The 23,666-nt window shown below is 46.5% G+C and overlaps 1 protein-coding gene across 4 annotated transcripts in view; it reads right to left on the bottom strand.

Moving 5' to 3' along the window:
- Znf536 (zinc finger protein 536) overlaps nt 1–23,666 on the bottom strand; it is a 435,517-nt gene that overhangs the window by 316,545 nt on the left and 95,306 nt on the right. For all 4 annotated transcript variants that reach the window (XM_046448182.2, XM_058580443.1, XM_058580442.1 and 1 more), the window contains exon 3: nt 2,651–2,766. The gene's annotated coding sequence lies outside the window, so the exon portion shown is untranslated. The remainder of the gene's footprint in view (nt 1–2,650; nt 2,767–23,666) is intronic.

The raw sequence follows: 23,666 nt of genomic DNA on the forward strand, positions 1-23,666 counted from the left end.
ACTCTCTGGAAATACCTGCTGTGGCTGGAAGGGAGATCGCTTTCAGAGGAGTGTGGGAGGTTCGGTTATCAACAGGTGGCTTCCGCTTCTATGGAATGGCGGCTTAAGGATGGCGGTCCTGCTCTCCTGAAGCTGCATTTCTATAGCGTTTTATTTAAGACTTCAAAAAGCTGAGTGTCCTTTACTAAGAACTGAAAGGAGCCGGAGCCAGAGTCCCCAGCAGGTAAGCAGCCCAGAAATGGGTCAGGGGGCTGAGTTAGCCGGCTCCCCTCCCCCTCCCACCCACTCCCCACCTGCCCTTCCTCAGAGTCCCAGGCCATAGGGGCAGTGCTCCAGGGCCCGAGGAGCCTAAGTTCTGAGACCAGAAAGTCAGGGACGGCCTGGGAGGGAAGTGCCTAAATATCCTCTGCCTATTTCTAACACCTGTCCCCTTTTTGGACACCAGAGGACCGAATTTGCTCTTGGATACAAGTTTCCAATCCTACTTCCAGTTTACAAGATCCCAAAATTATTCCAAGCTCTGCATTTTCCATCCGGGAAAATCTCCTGCCTTCACATGGCCAATCCCACAGAACACCACATACATCGGACCCCCGGACCCACAGTGCCACATTGTGCTGTTCCAGTTACCCCAGGTCAACCACAGTCCCCAGATATTAACCTTTGTCTTGACTCTTTCTAGAGAGAGACCACATTCACATCACTTGGATGGCAGGATATAGTTGTACTGGTTCTGTCTTATGAGTTATGATGGTTCATCTCTTCCTGAATCTCACAGATTAAACTTTATGACTAGGGACAAACACAGTGTATACAGGGTCTGGTACTAGCCAGTTTCGGGTTTCCACTTTGGTCTTGGAACATGTCCCCTGCAGATAATAGGGGACTGCTGTAATCGTTCTTTATCTTCCACGAGGCCCAGGTGAGCGACTCCTTAAAATGTGTGCATTGGCTGCAGAAAACTGGGTGAAGTTGGAGTCACTCTTCTGCAGTCTGTTTAGCCCCTGCAAAGGACAGCTCTGTCTCGCCTATGGGGGGAGCACAAGGCACTCCCCCCCCATGTCCTTGTCATACCAAAGGGGGTCAAGAAAAAGTGGCCAGCATCCCTGCAGTGCCTCCTCCTCCACCTAGAGAGGCGCAGAGTGTGGAACATTCCAGAACAAGCTGGTGCATCCGCGCTCTCTCCCCAGCCCTCCCCAACAGCCGGTCTCACCCACTCTCCTACCCGAGGCCCTCAGCAGTGATGCTAAACTGGGCCTTCAGAAACCGGGAGCATCCACGCGGCAGAATCCCTACCATCAATGTAGCAGCTAAATATTGTAAGACTCCTAACTCCCCCATCTGTGTTTTGCCTCCCAAGAGGGAAAATAGTCTTCGCAGACATTCCCTTATCTGGCAGGCAGATTCTAAACCTTACTGGCAACTGCAGGCTTGTTTTCCCAACCAAACAGCTATGGAACCCAAAATTGTTCCTGCCTGCGATATGCTGAGGAGGGACCCAGCCAAACGGCTCAGTGTGGAAGCCCAGAGCCCGGAAGCCCGTGGGTTGTCCCCATCGCCAGAGGAGACCCAGTGCTCCGTGAAGTCGCTGGTGCCAGGGGAGGCCCGCCCGTCCCCCGACAGCAGCTAGAACTGTTGGCGTTCACTGCTCCTTTTCCTTAACGCGGAATACACCCACCAAGAAGCTGCAGGAAAACACTCACCGCAGTGTGAAATCAACACTTTCTAACTCAAATAAAGGGGGTAAAACAGGGAAAACTTCCAACCTTTTGCTGCAGATATTCTTCTTCTGCAAGATCGCTTGAAGCTATGGTGCCACCCCGGCCTCTAGGGGACCCCCGGAGCCCCCCAACCCTTGCTTTCCATTTTATTAGCATCCCCTCACTTTTTTTTCCACCCTAGGTCTTCACCTTCTTAATACTGGAACCCGGCACCTGTGCAATGGCTAATAAACCAATATCGGACGATAACGGTGGAAGTCTAATTGATAGGAGCCTTTATCGACTGGCCTTGATGTCTATCCGAGGTTCTCAACAGCCGAGATTTAAATGTTTCATTTTATTTTTAACTTTCACTTTTCCACATTTCAGCAATGTCAGGCAAAGAGGTATGGTTTTACTATCAGAAAGAATCATGGTGCAGAATAATTTATGACTTCAGCTTGGGCTTTCAGAAAAGCTATTTCAAATCTTCACTTTGATTTGGTTGTATCAAAACTACTCAAAATAACAGCAGCACTTTCTTGGAACCAGAATATGTTAGCAGCACCTTCAGGATTTTGAACCGAAGCCTCCTCGTCTTTATCCCAGAAGAAAACTTCAGAAAGGAATTAAACCACCGAGGGGGAAAATAACATTTTTTTTTCATGATCCTTTTGTTCCTCTAGCCCCTGCCCCACCAGTCCCCAAACACACCCAAACCACAAAGGAAGGCCTGTCCCCATTGGGAAAGTTCCTGCCAGTCACCCTCACCCAGAGCTTCCTGGGCAGGTACAGAGCCATCGCACCTGGGGCAGGCAGAAGCCCAGAGGAAGCCCTGGGCCAGGGGGAGAGAGGGGCTGTTTGGTCTGGATTTGTGTTAGGTCAACAGGACAAAGTGGAAGGACACGAGGTGTGACCAGAGTGATGAGTTCTGGAACCGCAGGGCTTACCTTAGCAGCTTAACTGCATACTTGTCTTAAGAACCGTCAGTCTGGTGACAAAATACCCCAGAAAGGGTGCAGTTGATCCAGGCGCTGACAGATTGCCAGAGGGGCGTCCCAGCTCCCTATCACAAAAGAAAACAGAAAAAAAAAAAAAAAGAAACGATGTAAAGTGAAATGTAACAAATTCACCAAATCATAGCAATACGCAGAGGTCAAGGAAATTCAACTGAAAAGGTTAAAGATGAAATCAAATCCGGTGTAGGAGAATGGAAATCTATCCCCATGCAAGGCCACCGGTGACGTGCTGTAGACAAGAAGCTAAATACTGCCTAGCACTGGGATCTTTCATTTTCATCAGATCAATAAAAGCTTATATTTATCAGGATTCCAAGCAGCTGCCACTTCTGACAACCTCCACTTTATTTTCTCACTCCTTGCGCTGTATCAGGGCAAAGAGGAGAGGAGAAGCAGCTTTTAATGCTATTTACACCTGAAGACACAATTCCATTAAGAGGTCCTGTTTTGTTAAAGAAACAGGGATTGATATGATTATATTGGCAGGAGCGGGAAGTCTCTTTGTTCTTCTCCCCATGTTTTCCCCCTTTGCAATCCAGACCCAGCAAGAAGATTGCCTGACACGAAGTCCATGTGCAAGCACTTTTTTGTTCAAACTTCCCATTTACAGAGAGAGAGAGGAAAAGGCTCTCTGCTAAAACAGTTACCACTCTAATCATCTGTGCAACAATATTTGCTATCAGGCATTCTAAATAGATTATCACCAGTCCATCTGTGTCATTATTGATTTATAAGGCCTTAAGCAGCTTTAGAATGGAAGCTTCCCCACCGAGGGGTCCCTTGTATAAATCAGAGCCGTGCTCAAATATAGCAGCCATCACTCAAGATATTGTTCTTAAAATCATAACAAGAAGGAGAAAATGATAAATTGCTTGTAATATACTGATCCAAACTGATATGCAAATCTTGTTTTTTAAATATATTACTTGAGTAAAAAGAGGCATCATTAACATATGAATGCTATATGCAAATGATAGTGACAGAGCAGATGTTGGCGCATGTAATTGACCTATATGTGAATTGCATCAGAACTCTTAACTCTATTAATTCACTACCCAGTAACTAGATATTGTCCAAAAAAGTACATTCTTTGAAACCATATACTGGAAGCAAAGCTGACAGGGTTCCAAGGATTCTGAAACAAGGTCACTGTCACTAGTATTTTGCTGTCATCTGCATTCCCCTTCTTATGGATGACATCATCATGTGGCCGTGTAAATCGATCACTTAATAGCATTTGGAAAATACTGCAGTGGGGAACAGGTTATAAAAAAAATGCCCCAGTTTTATTCTTTTTCTTGGCAGAAATGTCATACCTCTTAAACTGAGGGTTTGTGCATGAGTGCACTGTGAAACACACAGATGCCATTTTATTCCCCGTCTTTATTTTTCCACTTCTTCTCAGAATGACATTAAATTGTATTAAATAGCCTTTTGTCCACAGGGCACAGACCACCCCGCATATGATAATGTATTAATGCCCCACGTTCCAGCCACTGAGCTGAAACATTCTGAGACTTGGAGGATAAGTATGAAGCACCATTGTGTGTATAGCCTGCTAACAACTGTGACACATACTAATAGAAACATACCTAATAAATTACTGCTTTCAGGTCTAGCAAGCTGACATTTCTCTGCAAGGGACAATTTTATATTTGTGGCACAGAACAAAATTGCTTCATATGAAGCCACTGTGGATTAGCATAAAAATTAACACTTAAATTTCAGCTTATTTTCCACCCTCTCCTCCTGCCACAACAATCAATTCCTCTTATAAATCTGATTAGATTTTATGATGCTTATTATTCAGAGCATGTCTCAACACAGCATTCACAGGCTTGAAGACTATTTGTTTAAATAGAAAAAAGAAGCAGATAAATCTATAGGTATTTTTTATTACCCCATTCCCCACCAGTTTCTTTCTCATATTGTAACATCAGTAATTGATTGCACACATTAATTAACATGTAAGGTAGAAATTCTGCATTATGCATGATTTATTTTCCTATCTGGTGAGTAGGTTTGTCTGCTGCCCTTGTGTTTCTAGGACATTGGGCTCGATTCTGGTCCAGACATAAATGCCAATGCTCATTCCCCCTGAAAGTTATTAATGTCAGATATGAAATGAGATTTTTGATTTCACCTGCTTACTAATCCACAAAAGCTGTTTTGAGTGATGCAGGCTTAAACGCCGAAATTTGAAATGATATATTGCTATATCTGATAACATGCAAATATGTTCATTAGACATAATTTAGCAGGAGAGACTAGCAATACTTTTATAACAAGTCTAGGTCAAAAATGGCTGTTAATTAAACAAGCCATGAAGCATGGTATCACAAGGAGCCTGTCCAGCAGAGACCAGACTTTCTGATGATGTGCCACCGATAGGTACCCGATACTTCGCACTCAAACGGAGGGGGTGGGACCCTCCTGAGCACCAGATGATCTAAAGCAAGGGTAACAAAACTATACCACATTAAGAACCTCAAATTGATCACACTTTCTTAGATTTTAATGGCAACGCGCTATACTTCTCCATCCAAAGATGCGATTTCACTTTCTGTCTTAGCGGCTTAAAGTGATTTATATGGTTGACTCCTTCACAAATAAACCAGAAAAGAAATTAATATTACATCCGGCCATGCTGCTGGCTGCCCCGAGTGTTTATGGCTTTGTATTTTAAATCAACTAGAGTAATAGGCAAAAAAACAAGCCTGGCCGTAGAGGGCTGGGTTGGGGGGCCGAGGTGGATGCAGCATGGACTGACTCCAGGAGGAACAGGTACCTATGTTTTCTTCCTTGAGTGTATGCTTAGGTTGCCTAGGGAACAAGCCTACAGTATGAACTCTTCCCATTGGCTGGGAGTTGAGAGTCAGTGTGGGTGGGGTCCTGATTCACAGATAAAACAGGCCACCGGCCCTGGGAAAAGGCAGGCACCTCCAGAGTTAGCTACGGTCTAAGAAGGACGGGAAGATTTTCCCACTGTCCACCCAGGCTGCCTACCCTGCAGGGAGGTACAGCATTCCTGCTGGGGTAAAGGTGGAAAATGTCTTCTGGAGCCAACAGGTGCCCACTCTAGCCTGCTGTAGGTGGATCCTCTACTTATTCAAAGAACCCTTGCAGCCCAATCTTTGAAACACAGTTCGTCAAGCAGGAAGGACACACATAAGCACTGGGAGTCACCTACAGCAAGGAAAGTTGAGTGCAAGGTCACATATCAACTCAGCAGTTCAATGGAAGTCCACGCGCAAGCCATCTTGATATGAAGGCTTTCTTCATGATACTCAGAGCTTGATGCAGAAGAGCCTTCTCCTCCTCACTGCTTTGGTGGAGATAGAAGGCCCTTCTGCAATGTCTTTGTGTCCCAGTGTAGAACCATCTCATTCTTAGCTTGACTTTAAGTCCATGTTATTATTATTGCTAGAAATTCCACTTCATCTTTGGACTGTGTTTTATGATTTCTGGGCTTGCAAATACAGGATCTCAACTGGTGAAAGAGGCCCAGTGGCATCCCTTCTGTCTACCCCCAGGGACAATGTGAAGTTCAAAAAAATATGATGGATGGAAATGCTTTGGTGGAGGAAGAGAAGGATCCCGAATTCTGCTTGGCCTTCAGTGCTTTCCAATTCTCCTGCCCCACTCCATGCAGGCTCCCCATGAGACCATGTACATGGTCCTCCTGTCACTGCCCTGGACTCAACCATCTACTGCTTCCACAAGGGGGATTCAGATATATATATATTTGAGTGTAGTGCCTCTACACTCCTAGTGGGTTGATGTGAGATACAGGAAAAGATACAGTAAATAAGATTCCCACTCATGGTTGCTGTTGGTTACTCCAGCTTTAGCTCTCAAGTTTAAATCAAGTAGAGTAATAGGCAAAAACAAGGCTGGCTGTAGAGGGGCGGGTTGGGGGGCCGAGGTGGATGGAGCATGGACTTGCTGGGGCAACCCTGAGCATGAATTCTCAGGTCATGGAGAAAAACAGGAAGAAAGGCTCAAACACCGTGGCATATAAGTGACACTAAGATTCCGTGGTCACCTCTCATAGACCAAAAAGTCTCTTTCAGGGTCTCTGACACTATTTGTCCAACTCCATGTGCCTCTGTCCTAATGATGAGAAATGCCTAGTGTCTACCCTGGGTTTAATGATTACGTATTTCTCCATGATTACGCATTCCTCCCAGGGCTTTATTTCATATCAAAGTTTTTTATTTGTTCAACAAATGAACCAACACACATGATCAAATGTATGAATGAGTGGATGAGTGCGCTAAGACACTTTGAATAGATAGATGGAGACAGGGTGACGAGAGAAGGAATAAAAAGTGTAATAAGTGCATGAACTAATGCATAAGTGCACAAATTCACAGGCAAATGAATGTCTTGTGAATGAGTGAGAGTATCTATGAACTCTTAATCAACAAGTATGTATCTGAGGGCCTCCAGCCCTTCTAGAAGGTTACTGTGAAATATAGGAAAACGTACAGTAAATAAGGTCCCTGCTCACGGTTACTGATGAGAACTGGTTACCCATCTTAAGCTCCAGCCAGTAGGATTCTGCTGGAAGAGTAAGAAGGGAGACAGAAATATTCTTGTCTCTTGTCTGATCCTTCCAGAGGAGAAGACATGGTCAGAATGTTCCTGATAATGAGACACCCAGCCCACTGCGCTTCAGTGAAATCCTGCTAGACACTGAGGGACTATTTCTAGCAGGCAGGAGCCACAGCAATGGAAAGCACAAATTCTAGACTAGAGTCCTGAAAGCTCCATCATGAATGTTGTAAAGTCACCAAATCACCTCCATGTCTTTCTCTTTGGAATGGAGATAATATGTTTGAGAGTGCTTAACTGAGGGTCTGGCACCCAGTAGCCCCTTAAACATCAGCCACCATGGGTGACTACTGCTGAGAAGATCTTTCCTGGGCGTTCTAGGTGCCCTGCACATAGAGAGCTCAGTTCCAGGTGAACATCCATCTCTACCAAATGCTCTGGGTGCCAAAGCAGGGGCCTGACCCTAGGAACTCTATGTTTCCATTTAAGTGCATATTTTATTCTTCTACCAAAGTTCCACCAACATTTTTATTTAAAAATGATGGAATAGACTCAACTTTTGTGATTCTGTGCTCTTCTGTGGGACTTGGTTTTCCATTTACAGAATCAAAAACTTGGTCTGAATTTGTGGTTTTTCAGCATTTTCTATTAGTAGAATCCTTTCCCTGAGGGAATCTTCCTGTGTAGGAACTGATAAGAGCACAGCAGCTCTGCCCAAAGCTACTGAGGAGAATCCTGAGTCCTCCCCTTCTCTTGGCTCCCAAGGCTTTGCCTTGGAACCCTTGGGGTCCTATGGAAGCCAGTTTGAGAATCATTTGGACTAGAGACTTTCTGATGGTCAGTGATTCTGTCACTCTGTGGTAGCAGTCATGGTGGCACAGAAGGTTATATATTGGAAGCCTGGTAGTTGCCAGAGCTGTGTGCTGGCCCTAGTACAGTTATCAACATCTGGTCAACCCTGCGCAATACAACGCAAATACCCAGGAGCTTGGATGAGATGCTCTCTAGCCTTCCTGTGGTGACTGTCTTCCAACCCTTCTCTGTCTTGAGGCCAGGCCCACTTGGGGCAGTCCCACCTAGACTGCAGGCATGATACTGAGGAAGACCCTCTGGATCTCTGGCTTCCTTCGGTGCTTTAGACACACACCAGGAAAAATAAACACCCAAGACTCCCTTTAAACCAAGTGGTCATAAGATGCTACCAGAGGTCAACCTCCACCCCCCCCCCCATGAAGACAAGAACCCATCTGAAATTCCTCAATGTGGAGTTGCTATGGGTTCCACTCTCCCCCCCACTTTAACTAGATCTGAGACAGAGCCACCCAAATCTCAGCCATTCACCTGCCACCTTCTCCTTGTGGCTATATTGACTCCAACCTGGACCATAAACTAGTTAAGATTTTTCTTGAAAATAACTCACAGATTCCCTTAAACCACTTTATTTCAAGTAGACATTTCACATAATACTGCCATAAATAAAAGTCAATATCGATTCGATGTAAAATAGATACACACCTACATGAGGGGATCACACTCAGCCAAGTCGAACCTGGAGTCTCCTTGCAGTGTTGGGGAAATAGTGGGGAGGAAGGAGCTGAGTGAGCCAGCTTTGGCCTGAGCAGTTGAGCTGGACTGTGGATGTTGAGCACCTAACAGACTCTCTGAGCCCTGGTTTCCTCATCTGTAAAATGGGGGTGTCATAGTAACCTACCCCATAAGGTTGCAAGAATTAAATTAAACTGCGATAATTAATAATTAACTCATTACAAGGTAATATGCTTGGTGCGTAGTTAGCGGTTGCTATTATTGTTGCTGTTGTTCCTATATTAAAAGATGAGCAAGCAGGAGGAGGAGATGTTCTAGAACTAGCCATCTATTCTAGTCTTCCACAGAACGTTGGCTGGGAAGCACTTAACTACACAAGCGGTTTCATGCAGCGACACAGGATCACAAGATTAAGGATTGGGACCTGGATCCTTGCCCAATCTGCCACTAACTCCAAGCCTTGACTTACCCATTGCACTATTGGGGAATTGAACCCAGAAGCCCCAGAGAGCCTTCCTATTATAGAGTGTTTGAATCCCTGAGGCCACTACAGGTCCACTCTTGGTAAACAAATGGTCTTTTCACTCTGCCATGGCCCAGGAGAGGACTCACTCTGCAAGGGCTTCTGAGGTATGGCAGGCCAGGCCCAGCAGTGGTGAGGAGGAAGACACAGAGCTGATAGTTCCTGAGATACAAGGCCCAGTGTTGGCAATAAGGAGAGAAGGAAGGAGACAGGCACATGAAGTCCTCTGCACAAAGTCTGAGACAGCCAGTGTCTCAGACCATCCTAGTCCCCTAATTGGAAGCACTCGACATTGAGGCCCTGCTGAGGACCTCTAAAAAGGGACCTATCCTCTGACCCCTTCCTTTGAGTCTCACCCCCAGACCTTGGCTTACTTACTCCAACACTTTCTGCTTGTGATCATCTCAACTGTCACATCAACCTTCTTACTGTCAATATGTGAAAACAACAGTGCTTAGTATTATGCCCTCTTGCCACTTCTAATCTCCAGCCCAGCATTCTGCAGCTGAGACTTTCTCAGGGGCAGCTTATACCTGTCCCGAAGCAGCTCTCATTCTCTCCAAGGATAGACGATATACATTAGTCTGTTCTCATTGCTATAATGAAAAACCTGAGATTAGCTAACTTTATAAAGAAAACATGTTATTTAGTTCATGGAGTTTCAAGGGCATGAAGCTGGTATCAGCTTGGCTCTGATGAGGACCTCATGGCAGATGGCGGAGTACATGCAAGAAGAGAGCACATGTCAAACAGGAAGCCAAAGAGGGATTTCAGGACCAGGCTCACACTTACAACTCTCTATCCAAGAGAACTACCTTAATGTCTTTCAATGGCAACTCCTGCAACGACCTAAGGACTTCCCCCCAAGACCCCACCTCTTCAAGGTCCCACTACTACCCAGCACGGCCATAAATGAGGACCAAGCTCCCAACACACGAACCCTTGGGAAACACACCCACACTGTATGCAAACCACAGAAGGTTCCCGTCTTCTAGTTTTTACTCAAAGGTTCTGTACAAAAGTTGATCTATTCCTCAGCTACAAACAAAATAGGAACTCCCTCAAAAAATTTAAGGTGAACTCTGGGCCTTCTCCCTGATAAAAATCACATGTGCATGTTCTGTTTTCAGTCTTCTGGGACTACGGATTAGCAGTCTTGCAGAGGATGTCACCTCCTCCACCCCATCTCTTTATGGGCACAGGGTCTTCCCAGGGTTAAGACCTCCCTGCAGGCACCCCCACGTCACAGCCTCACCCAAGTCAAGCCCAGTGACTGGCATGGGGAGCAGGGCTGAGGAGCTTGCTAACATTGGTAAACAGAGCTGAGGATGGTGGTGTGGAGAGATGCTCACCCACCCCAGGAGTCACTAGGTGTGGCTTCTCGACAAATATACACACATGCCGAGGTTTGTTTTGTAGGCGTAAACACACGGTCTCTAAAATAGGCAATGTTGAGTCTCTGGCACAAAATAAGGGTATGAAGCCGACACTGTTTATAATCTGCTGGAACCCTCGAAGTTGGAAGCCCTTGTTCCAGAAACGTTCATGTGAAAGGCTCTTTCTTAGGAGTGGGTGCTTGTCTTCCTCTCAGGCCCACTGGGATGATACTACCATAGAAGGGCTTAGCCAGGGCCCCCAGTCTGTCCCCGTTGAGTGGGGGGTGAGGAAACAGGCCCCATGACAACAGTCCCCAGAAAACCGTGCACGGGTGAACCAGTGCCCAGCCTTCTGTGGGAATGACTAATAACAACAGCACAACCCATGAGTCCTGCAGCCTTCTAGCCAGACGTGATTGTGCAAAGCCCCAAATTATTTATTCAGGTATTTACTGCTCCATAGTCTTTATTAAAACAAACAGTGTAAGAAAACAACAACAAAAAAATGTTTTTTCTCATTTCTTTCAATTGTTCTGCTTGGCAACTTTATTGCACATTAGTTCAAAATAAGCTGCCAATAAAGTTGGATAAAATTAAACTCGTGCTGGAGTTTTTTCCTCAATAATTTTTGTTGGGTTGTTTTTATTTTCATAAGGATTTGAAATGTGGCATCATCGTAGGCTCAGAATTTCACTGTCTGGGTAGTTACAACTTTTACTGAGTTTATGAATTCCAATTTCAGTTCTTTTAAAATGAGTTTGGTTTTACTGTTAGCATCATACTGAAGAGGCCTTTGTAGCCGTTTGTCTTTTCCTGTACAAAGAGCATGGCATAAAACCAGAATCTTCTATACTGTAATTAGACTTAGAAAAATTATGTGATTTCTAATTTAGCAGAACCTCAGAACGCTGCATAGTCCACAACCCAAAGTCAACATTTCAGGAAAATATTTTTTTTTAAAAAAAAGATAGCATTTGTGAATAGGCCAAAATGATTCAATTTAAGATAGCAAAAAATAAACATCTTGGAGTGAAAATTATGCACTATAGTAATTTGATTATAGTGAAAATCAAATACTGTGTGTTGTAAGCAAACAATAGGAATTTTTATGCAACTAAACACTTTTCTGGCTATCTAACTATGATTTATACATCTAAAATGATAAATTTAATCCCATCACCAGTAGATCAATTGCAGGTATAACAGATAAAACCAGAATAAATCATTGTATCACTGTATTGGAAACACAAAGAACAGATAGGAGGGAGGTTTTGACTTGAAACTGAAATCTGTTTTCAGGCTTCCCAAGGACAATGTGCCATGGAGAAGTTCAATGTATACATAAAGTCATCTGATCCAAATATGCTAATGATTTTTATTGGTCAAATCTTAAAAGTGAGGTTTATTTTTATGAGTATGCATTAATTAACCCAGCATGTACTATCTTGCAGGCTATCTTGCCAAGGACTTTCATTTAAACATGTTTATTGTGAAATGTTTGCATTCCCCACATTTGTGGCCCACACACAGATTATTTCATACTTTCCTTTGGAGCACTTTAGAAAAGTTAAAAGGAGTTATTGTTTTTGATTAATGCCATTTTAGGGCAGTTTAAAAAAAAAGAGGGGGAGTTCTAAATCCTAGCTCTGCATAAATTCTTCAACATTAAAAAAAAAAACTCCTCAAGTTTTGCATTGGACATAGAGATGGTGGGGGGCTGCCTTGGGTTTATCTTAAGGAGGTCTCCTAAAACTGAACTTTATTAACTCGGTGTTTGTATGAACTCATGTGGAATAGCAATGGGCCGATGGGACGCAGCTATCAATCACAAGGAGAAGCTAGGAGGGCAGAGCTGTGGCGTGGTGCTGCGCAGATGGGAGTTCTAAGGCCCTGCCTGTCATCTTTTGATTAAGAAAAGGAAATGATTTCACTAAAAAGATATTCCCTCTTGTGTTGTTTTGTTTTAACTGAGTTTGTACTTTCCACCAAACTGGACATATTTATTGAGACTCATAAGTTACTTCACGGTTACCAACATCACTGCAATCTCAACAAACTATTTTTTTTCTTGCCAATTATCTAAATATCATAACTATAAAATATCTTAAAACATTCTCCATACTGTAAACATCTTAGCTACAAAGCTTCGAGTGTAAACAGTGTGATGCATCAGAATGATTTTAAGCGATGTTATAAAAACTGCTCTTAAAAACTAAACAAAAAATGTAAAGCTTCCATCTGTTTTATGATTTTTCCACTGCCGAACGGCTGCTGTGCGCCAGTTCACTGAACCGTGGCTTGCTAAAGAGATTGCTGGGGTCACAGATTGAAAAAACAAAGAGCATGTCTTTAATGGTGGGATTTCTCTCTCTCTCTCTCTCTCCCTCTCAAGTCTTCCTGACACGGCTGGAACCGAATTAAGTGCACAGCGGCAGAAGAGAGGGATCAAGAAGCACACACAGATGCCTGTTGCAAGAGGAGCCCTCTGTCTGAGAGTAGCACGTTTTCTAGAGGATGCCATTTGGGCGATTATTTCAGGTCTTTTGGTGATTGTATACCTGCAACCTCCCTATGCTCTGACTTCTGCACAGAATTTTCTTTGCGGCCCTCTCTGTACAAGTTAAAAATAGACAGTCAATTGCATGCTAAGAAAAAAAAAGAATTCTGGATTATATTTTGTGTACACAGGCAGGTAAGAGACAATGATTATTTAGAGACGGCCGAGGCTCCTCTGCTGGGAACCCTGGTCCACGGAGATGCCCAGGCACTTGAGCAGGTGAAAAGACTCCTCAAAGATACAAGAAGAAAAGTGCCCCTCACTGGGATGGTTTGGCTCTGATAGATTCAAAAAGGAAAGTGGGAAGGGGAGGAACTAATCCAGTCCCTGCACTCAGAGGATGCTGCATCCAAGGGAGGTGAGAGGACAGGGCTGGGCTAGGTGTGAAGCCTGCCTGGCACATGTTCCCAGGACCCTCCTTAGACAACCAGTCACATCCATCCCCTTGTCCCCACTGAGGCTACTTCGGAGGAGTAACAGCCAGCCTGGGTTTGGGCCTTATGGGTGGACTCCCTGTCCTGTACCCCAGAGACAAAGCCATTGGGAGCTCCTCGGACTCCCCCAGAAGAGGCTCCGATGAGAGGGAGCCTCTGCAAGTCATTCCCCAAGGTGTGGCTTGACCAGTTTCCCTGTTCCTACTGCTCCCTTTAGATAGCAGACTCTCCTGGAGCTGGGTTGAGAGTGGACGGCAGCCTTCAGGAGCCAAGCAGGATTAGCAGGGTGTCCACCAGGCTTCCCTAGTTTGAAGAATGCCCACGGGACCTCCCCACATAGGGTCCACCTGGCTCAACCTTGTGGGATACACACAGATAGCTGGGAAAGAGGGAGAATATTTAGGGCTAGGGACACCCATGGAGTCCACCTGCTTCGAGAAGTAGCCTCTAAGTCCACGGGCAGCAACTACCCACCCACAGCTCTAGTGGCCTGCCTGGAACATGGCTACTGGCCTCACCATCTCCCTCTGCAATCTCTTCCTCACACCACAGGGCTATGATGGCCCCTCCTGTCACCCTATAATACATCATCCTTGCAATGTCACCCTCCCACAGCCATGTGCACAGCATCCACTCCCAAGGGGACCTATCATGGGCCCTCCCAGATTAAGCAGGGCAGTGGATGGCACACCCTGAGACCAGAGGGCACTGATATGTCCCCACTCTACTCACCCCTCCTGTGTGGTCACAATTCCCATCCACGACTCATACCTCCCCTCCCCTAGCAGACCAGCAAGACGCCCCTTGGGTGGGGGTTCAGTGGCTGTCCCCCAGCCCTATAAGCTATTCTGGGATACCCCCTGCATTCGGGACCTCAAGGGCTCCACTCCAACCCCAGATTCCACCATATCTCCAATGTCCTAGTATCTCTTCGCCCCAAAGTGTACCCAGTCCATGGGCTCTGAGGGCCCCCAGGCAGGCTGGCACGATTTCGTGCACATTCCAAATTTAAATCTGGGACGCTCTCCCCTTTTTTTCACTGCTCCAGAACATGGGGGAGGCATCTGCCTGGAAACAGCTGTCACCCAAAGGAGGAGGCGGCACATGCGGCTCTCCCGCAAGCAAGCAAGCATCACCATCAAAAGCCACACATCAGCCAGGGTTACTTAGCTACAGAACTGCACAGCCTAGGGGAGGGAGGGGCGCAGGAGCAGAGGGAGGGAGCCAGCCCAGGGGGCGGAGCCGCAATCTCGTCCCCCAGGTGCTGTGCTCTCGCCCAGGACATTGGTCAGCCGAACAAACCCGGTCACCGTGTGAGGTCACTTTGGCAGGGGTAAACCGAGGCTCAAGGAGAAACTAACATGACCAAGATCCCACAACTACTAAATAATAATCCAACAACCATGACAATAAGCAATAAGAAGTAACACTCGTGAGCTGGCTAACCATGCCTGGCTACTGGCCAGTCTCTCCTCGGTGTGGTCCAAGTTCAATCTCATAGCAACCCTAGGAAACATTGTTAGCCCCGCCCTCAAACAGATACAAGGAAACTGGAGCAAAGCAAGGTCAAGTCATTCGCCCAAGGTTAAATAACCAGGCAGTGAGAGCATTAGGATTCAATCCCAGACTGCCTGGCTCCTTTCTCTTAGCCACCATGCCACATGGTCTATCATCACCAATCATCACCATCATCACCATCATCATCACCATCATCATCATCATCATCATCAATAGAGGAACATGGTTATCACCAAGTGAGCTTTTGCTGGGAGCCCAGCCCAGTGCTAAGTTCTTTATGTTTTATATATTACTGTTGTAAATTCTATCATTCACTTTATCCCCACTACACAGATATTAGGAAACAGAGGCTCCGAAAGGTTACACACTTTCCTGAAGGTCAAACAGGAACATCAGAGCCTAGAACAACCCCAAGCAGCCTCCTCTAACAGTTATGGCTCTGTTGCTTATGCAGGAAACGAGGAGACCTCCTCCTTTGGGGATGCTCCCTGGGCTGCTGGCCCTCGCGCTGGCCAGTGTCAGGGGTGGGCTCCCAGAGGAAGAACTGGGACCCACACTGCATGTTGTGCTCTGTAAAGCTCTGGGTGCCGTTGCTGCCAGCCCATGTGTACTTCTCGCTAAGGCTAATCTCGATGATAATGAGGGTTTATCCTAAGTCCTGCAAAGGGAGGGTGGCCAGGACAGGCCTGGCTAAAGGAGTGGCCAAGCCGAAATCTACAGTTCACACAGATGCAGACAGTGGCAGGAGCTACTGCAAACACTGACCATATTTAGGAGAAGTCAGGAGATTGGGGACACCAGCCATTCGGCTCAGCAGCCTGAGTCTGCAGGCCAGGAGAGTGAGCAGTGCCAGTCCTGGCGTTGCTGGCCACACGGAGCCACTGGCAGGGCTGCTCTCAAGCTCTCCTCTGGGTGGCCCAAGTTGGAATGTTAGGAAAGAGGACAAACCCAAGGGGCAAAGAATTACAAAGGAGCAAGAACCTGGCCACTGTTGAGGAGTCCTGAGGTCCCCAGGAATAGGCCTGGCAGAGATGCCTCATGTCCCACAAGGCCACCAGCCGCCCTTCCCTGAGTTCAAACAGCTCGGACACCGATGATATGAAAAAAATGCTGGCGGGTCAGGCTGCACTTTCCTCGAACTAATCACTAATGAAGTTTGGGGTGAGCTATTTTGAAAGAAGCCCACACAGCATAACCACAGGCCATCATCAGCTGCCTTCTTCAAATGCAATTTCATTCATAATTAAATATGAAGAAGCCACCACCCTAAAATAACACCAGGGGTCACAGCTGGACTCTCCAGCCTGGCCTCTACAGACCTTTCAAAGATGGTCTCCAAGGCTCCCTGGGGCATGCTCAGTCCAGGTCCAGGCACACCTTATTCAGACCTACCTGTCTGCCTTTGCCCATCCCACCCTGCCTTCCGGGCAAGCCTTCCCCCTCCTCCTTTCCTCCAATCCAATCCAGCCAGGATTCAAAGATCTCCTGGAGCAATTTCTCCTAAGAAGACTTCCACTGCCCAAAGCTGGAGGGACCTTTACCAGACCCTGAATTTCCATAGCTGGCAAGGCATCATTCCAGGTGTTCCATGCATTCATTCATTTATTCATTCACTCAGCAAAGGCTAACTGAGCACTTACTGTGTACCGGGTACCAGAGAAACAACAGTGAAGGATCAGACACTGTCCCTGCCCTCCTGAGGTACAACTTCTAAAAGGCATCAGTGACAAATACACCAGTAAATAGGCCATCCATCTTTCCAGCTAGACGTCAAGTTCACTGCCGCCAGGCCTCACCTCACACACACAGTCTGTACTAAAAAGATGCATCGCATCCATCCGTGGCTCTGCCTCCCCTGACCTGCATTCAGGAGAGCTTTGTTTAGTGCCATGCTTTGATGGACTCTGTCCCACCTCGTGGCTGTAGGCAGCTTCTGGACAGCCCCATGTTGACCTGCTGGTGGAGGGAATGTGCGCAGGACCAAGAGAGCAAGCCCAAGCCTTAAATCCTGATGGTTAGTGAGCTTCAGAAATGTTCTGAGGACCAGGACCTGGGGACAGCTCCATTAGGATGATTCTGTCCAGACCCAAGGGCAGACCCAAGTGGCACTCACAGCTTCTCAACACATGCTGGCTGAGGGGAAATGGACAGACCTAGAGAGCAGGAGCCAAGAGGCCAGGGAGGAGGTGCACCAGGCTCTGGGAAGGGGGCCAGCTGCTGGGGCAGCTCAGGTGACCAGATGCCTGCTCTCTAACTCAGCACCCGCTGGACACGTGCGTCATGCAAGGATGACTCTGGAGTAAGGAGGGGTGTGGCCAGGACCCTGAAGACCAGAAGGGGAGAGAAGTCACACACGGGTGGGCCGGGCAGCACCTACACCTACTAGAGTCACAGCAGCGGCAGGAGCAGCCTGCAATGCTGGGATTTAAGATGTGACTGAGTCCCCTACTGCACGATTATTTGATGTCACTATAACCCTATTATTGGGTGATAAAACTAAACCTCCAGGAGGTCCCAGGACTTGCCCAGGGTCACACAGCTAATAGATGGCAGGGTCAGAACCAATAACCAGGTCCGCAGTCCAGCTCCGTCCCACCTGGTGCAAAATCTTCCAAGTTACGACCTCACCTGCTTCCTCTGTGACACTGTCACTCTCCCTGCCTCTCCTGATCCTCTGCTTAATGAATGGAGATCTCTAGGGGTTGGTTGTTCCTTGGGCTAAGGCTTTTGGAATCTGATCATGAATAACAGCATCGCTGTGTTCCGGGCCACCGTGTAATGCTTCCTACAGTACTGTCAAGGTCCTTACCTCTTCAAATATATCTCTGTAAAAGGGGACAGGCCAGAGTTCTTAGGCCCAGTCCACAGATGAGAAGACAGAGGCGCAGAGGGGAAATGTGTCTTCCCCACCAAGGGCAGGGAAATGCAAGCCTTAATGTCAGGTCCTGATATGACATCCCATCCCTGGAGTTAGCCAAGATGCTGCTCTTCTGGGGGACTTATTGTCCTGGTCTGAGAAGCAGCAAGTTAGGACTCACCTCACACATGGAAATTCGATTAGAATTCTAAATAAGAAAGTTAGATTTTAGGGGTGGGTAAGTTCATTAATTGACTTTCTGGGCATTTGGCTAATGAGCTTTTGTAGACATCTTTCTCCACCCACTCCCCCAGAGTCACACCGTTTGGGGGTCCAGTTTGGAAGTCATTATCATTATTCCAACCAGAAAGGGAAAAGGATGATGTGGGACCCCAAGCTCTCCCTTCCCATTGGCTGAGCTGCTTCTTGGATGGGCTGCCACTGTGTCCTTCTGAAGGGACCTCTCGTCTTACTGAAAGCTGAAGGTGTGTCACCATCGTGTCCATCAATAATCAGCAAATTAGCAGCCTGCTTGTGCAGTCACTTCTATTTTCAACCTGAAGGGCGGTTTGGGGGTTTCTTTTAAATTTAACTATCCTCATTAAGGATTCATAGCACACCAAAAGAGTGATTTTTTAAAAAATCATCTTTGCAGAAAAGGAATATCAGCAAAAATAATCACTATTCCAGGCTCAACAATGAGTCCCTAATGAGGACAGCAGTCATCAGTTAAATAAACATATCATTAGGGTGAGAATAGATGTGTCAACACAGACACAGTCCACTAATTTGTGGGGTGGTTTGTCTGGGGTTCGTCTCAGTGGGGAACTGGCTGGTGGGTGGATGTTCCTCGGGCAGAGTCATGGCTCACCTTTCACAGGTAGGACTCAGGAGTGGGGGAGGTCAGGCCAGGTGGACACGGCTGGTGAGACAAGAAGCAGAAGGTTGATAGTGGGACCCTGTCCTGGGACACAGAGACAGCACCAGGCAGGAAGATGAAGAAGACCCTCCTGACCAGAGGCCCCAGAGCCATGTTGATCTCAGAGGACAAACCCTGCTTGGTGTCCCATATGGACACAAGATCTCCACCCCAGCCTTCCCCCCTGGAAGAACCTCAAAGGACATTTCCTGCTCAGCACTTCAGTGTCCCCTTGTTTACCACTTGTCCCATCAGCAGCTTCCACCTGGCCTGACCTCACCTCCATCTCAACCCTACCTGGGAGTACAGGACCAGGTGGGGATCCAGGGGAATCCCCAGACTTCTCTGTCTGGAATCCACAGTCCTCTAGGGATAAAACTGGGGCTGCAACCAGAAAGGAGGCTTGTAAGAAAAGCTCCTGGATCACAGAAGCAAGCTCTTTCTTAACAAATACTTTTTGAGTGCTTTTTATATATCAGGTACTCTACTAGATTCTGGGCTACAGAAAAGAAGAATCCGTACTTGGCCCTTTCCCTCATGGGATTTATGGAAAGGGGGAAATAGTAAGTAGAAAAATAATTGAGATAATGACAGCTTATGATCAGGCATTGTAAAGTAAGTAGGGTGAGAGACACCAAGCACTTGGGGAAGGCTGATTTTACAGAGGGAGGTCAAGCAAGGGTTTTCTCAGGAGAGGACATTGCAGCCAAAGTCTGAAAGAGGAGAACCAGCTAAGGTTGGGACATAAGGGACATAAGGGTGGGGGGAAAGGACTGTCCTGGGACGAAGGAAGAGGTCAAGTGTGGGCAGTGTGGACGCCAGCAGAGGGTGTCCACATGCAGGCTCCCAGGGAGGCCCACTTCCAAGCAGGAGAGAAGGGCTTGGCCTCTGGTACCCCGGGACAAGGCAGAGAAGACCAGAGCCAGAGGACTTGTGGATTGGTGGAGGCAGGAGGAGGAAGACCCCAGAGACCTTCCACTGCCTCATGCAGATGGCAGCAGCAGGCAGAGGAAATATCATAAAGGACATCATGACCATTTTGGAGGGAAAGCCCTAGAGAAACATGACATACTCGTGGGACATTGAGTGACCTGTTGCACTCAGTGTGGCCACAGATTCATAGTGAAAAGAAGCCAAGGGTGTTTAGGAGGGACCCAAGGAAGTGACTGAACATCTAGGTGAGGTGAAGAGCAACAGGAAGACAAGGTGCTAGGGAAAGGAAAGAAGCAGAAGGGTCCACAGTGAAGACACCCATGATCCAACAGCTGAGCCATCACAGAAAGTGAATTGCAAGAAAAGGCAGAGGTGGCTGGAACAAGTGATGGGTAAAGAGAAGATGTCAAGAGGCCATGCAGGTGTCAGTCACTCCCAAGCCTGGGTGAAGCTATGGGCTGGGTGGCCAAGGTCAAGTCAAAGACAAGTTACTAGAGGTGAGAAGGTCAAGGAAGTGGAGTTCAGCCTGTTGGATGCATGACCTTGACACTCTGGGTCAATGATGTCAGAAACTCCAAGTGAAACAAGGATTCCCAAATTCAGGGTCAGGAATGACTTCCTCACACAGATACCCTCCACAAACTTTGCAAAGAACTGTGATTGGAAATAAGCATTATCCATAATGGGGGACACTAACAAGAGCACGGATAAGAAAGATCTAAGATTCTTCATGGTATTCGGGAATTATCCAATTAGAAGTGATAATCCCTCATGAAGACCAACAAAACTTTGGTTTACTGGTGTCAGTGATCTTGATCCTCATCTTCCCAGTTCATTTCTGGAAATGGAAATGCAGGAGGGACGGGACCCTCCAGCCCTAACTCCTGACGTGCAATTATGCAAACAGAGGAGTGTGGCTATGTTTTGAGAATCAAGGGGCCTAACTTTGCCATGCCTCAAGCAAGGGTTTCATGGACCCACAAGCAGAGAACCCTCAGGGCTGGGAAATGGGCTTTACTGCAATAACTGGAAGTCACCTGGTCACTTGCTTCCATCCTTTTCTAATCCTGAGCGCGCCCAAGCCTGCAGTGGCCACATCTTCAGAGAAGGTGAGGGTCGATGAAGCCAGCTCACCAGTGGTGTTTCATAGACAGGATCTCAGAGTCCAAATGTCAGAATGCAAGAGCTTTGGAGTTTAACTCCTGGAAACAGGAACACGGGCCCAGAATTGCAATGTGACTTTTCCAAATCTCTTTGGTGGCAAAGCAAGGTTTTGAACCAGGCCTCCTCCCATTTCCCAGCTCCAAAGTCATGGTCTTCTGAGTCCCTCCAATTCCCCACTTCCAAGCCCAGAAAACTGAAAAGCCAAGATAGATGAAAAACTAAACGGGCCCCTAAGCAGGCTATGCCCACAAACAACAGCATGCAAGAAACTGACTCTCTCAAGAGAGGGCTTCTGCCCCATTTCTGCAATTTTTCATCCAAGCTGCGTAAACCACCAAATTCATCGTAATATAATACTATTGGCCACAAACCTACGTAAGATCAGATTTAGAACAATTAATATTCAACCTGTGGGCACCCAGAACCTCCTATCATTCTGATAAATAAAGTATGCAATATGGTACTCAGTATTTACCTAACTTAGTAGATGGGTACTGGTGGTGGTGGTGGTAGAAGTAATCGAAGTAAAAGAACCAAAGCGGTATTTATGGAATGCTTACTGTATACCAGGAATAATGGTAAGCACTTTCAAATACAGCATCTGATTTAAGTCATGAGATTATAAAACATCACCCAAAACGTATTATATTATAAAATTTTAGTCTATTCTGCTCAATCAATACTTTTTGAAAATCAAGCAGTGCGGTTCAATAATGCCCAAATCAATTTTGATTTTTCTTCAGAAATTTGGTAGAGAAAGCATCTCCCCCAAGTATAGACCCAATAAGTTACGTTATGCCCCCAGAGCAAAATATCCTGTCACCGTAATAAATCTCCATTAAAAAATGTGTGTTTTAATGGAAATATTGACATGGCCCTAAGAAACTTATAGCAGCACCAAAGGGATGCAGGCAGGAGAGTAGAACTGATAAACATGTGTCTGTACCATCCCTGGCCTTCCAAAGTTCTCCAAAACATAACTCCAACAAGTGCTTATATGAGCCATAGTTAAGTGCTCCCTTAAATTAACCTAATCACCATTTTTATGGGTGTTTCTTCTGTTAGCTGGTCCCACTCACTGTACAAAACAGAACTCTGTTGACTCAGTCTATACACAGATATTCAGTCGGACAGGCTTGAAATAGATTCCTTCCCACCTCCCATTCCCCAGCCCCCCACCTCCAAAATTCCAGCTAAGCCTATTTTTACTCAAAGGGCAAAGTTGGCCTCGGATTATGTGTGTTCCCTGTGCAAAGGATATGCTTTCAGCAAGCAGGGCCACATTCCTACCAAGCAAAAATATTCCCTGTAAGCTGATTGCCCCGGTCCTTTCGGGCTTTTCTCAATAAGGCTCTGTTCTACTTGCTTGCAGTTGTGTGGCCCATGTTCTCAGATATGGCTTAGGACAGGTGTTGGTCTACTGAGAGGCCCGAGAGGGACCCTGAGCCAGCCCTTCTGACTGCTAAGGTACCTCTCACGTAAAGCCGCTGGCCTTCTTGATATGCGGACCTCACAAAAGCCAGCCCTGGAATAAGATCCATTTTCCTAAGGTCCAAAAGAGCTCCCCTTGCCTAAGTGCTTCTCTCTCTACAATTCTCATTTCTCTCTCCAATAATGCTCACTAATTCTACTGTTGCAAGGGGCAGGGAAAAGAGTGAAGAGGTGAGAGAGAGAGAGAGAGAGAAAAATCGAGAACAGCAAAATTAAAGCGGTCACCGTTTCCAAGGACCTCTTGATGGACCCTAATTTTCAAAGGTCACCACTAGATCCAAAGCACAACAAATACCTGGAGATGGTGACTTCAAGAGCAGGAGCTGTGAGAAAAACCCCAAAGAAAAAAAATCTCTTTTCACGTCTATGAACATGCAATGATTTTTCCAGAGAAAGGCATGCTCGTCTCCTCCAGCACATACTGGGTCAAGCAGATCTCCCTCCGATGGGATGGAGTCACCAGATCAGACCTTTATTTCTGAAGCACACATGTGGTACAAATAACTATTTGCATTACAAAACGATTCCAACGGAACTTGGGTGATTAGTTAAGGCTACGTGGACAGCCAGAATAATGCATCACTATTTATTGAATAAGCGATCATTAAGAGCCAAGTCCTCCCCTCTGGCCATTGTAGAGAACTCCCATCGAGTTCTGAGTGCAGATCAAGGGCAGCACAGAGCCCAGAGAATAGGTTACACAAAGATCCTTCCTACCAACACATGGGTTTATTTGGTGCCTGGTTGGAGGCTGCAGAGGTTTTGCTGTGATAGGGACATGAGCACCACACAGAAGTTAAAATTGCCCTCTGGCAGCCGTGGCCCTGCTAGGCTCTCACAAAGTCTCAGATTGTTTCTCAATGAGGGTCCGGAGATTCAGAAAGCATTTCCCTGCTGACTTCTTCAGGCCTTGTGGTCACTGCAGCTGGGCAATGACTGTCCACGCCTGCTGGGGAGTTCCCTAGAGCTGAGCACACAGAATGCCACCTAATTGCTTGCTGCTCAGCTAATATTTGAGTGATGATCATCTTGCTAATTAGGCACAGAGGGTTTTTTTACTTTGCACCAGGCAC

Source organism: Marmota monax, unplaced genomic scaffold (genome assembly GCF_021218885.2).
Source record: "Marmota monax isolate L192 unplaced genomic scaffold, Marmota_monax_Labrador192_F-V1.1 WCK01_AAM20220418_F8-fsc00101, whole genome shotgun sequence".
Taxonomy (NCBI): domain Eukaryota; kingdom Metazoa; phylum Chordata; class Mammalia; order Rodentia; family Sciuridae; genus Marmota; species Marmota monax.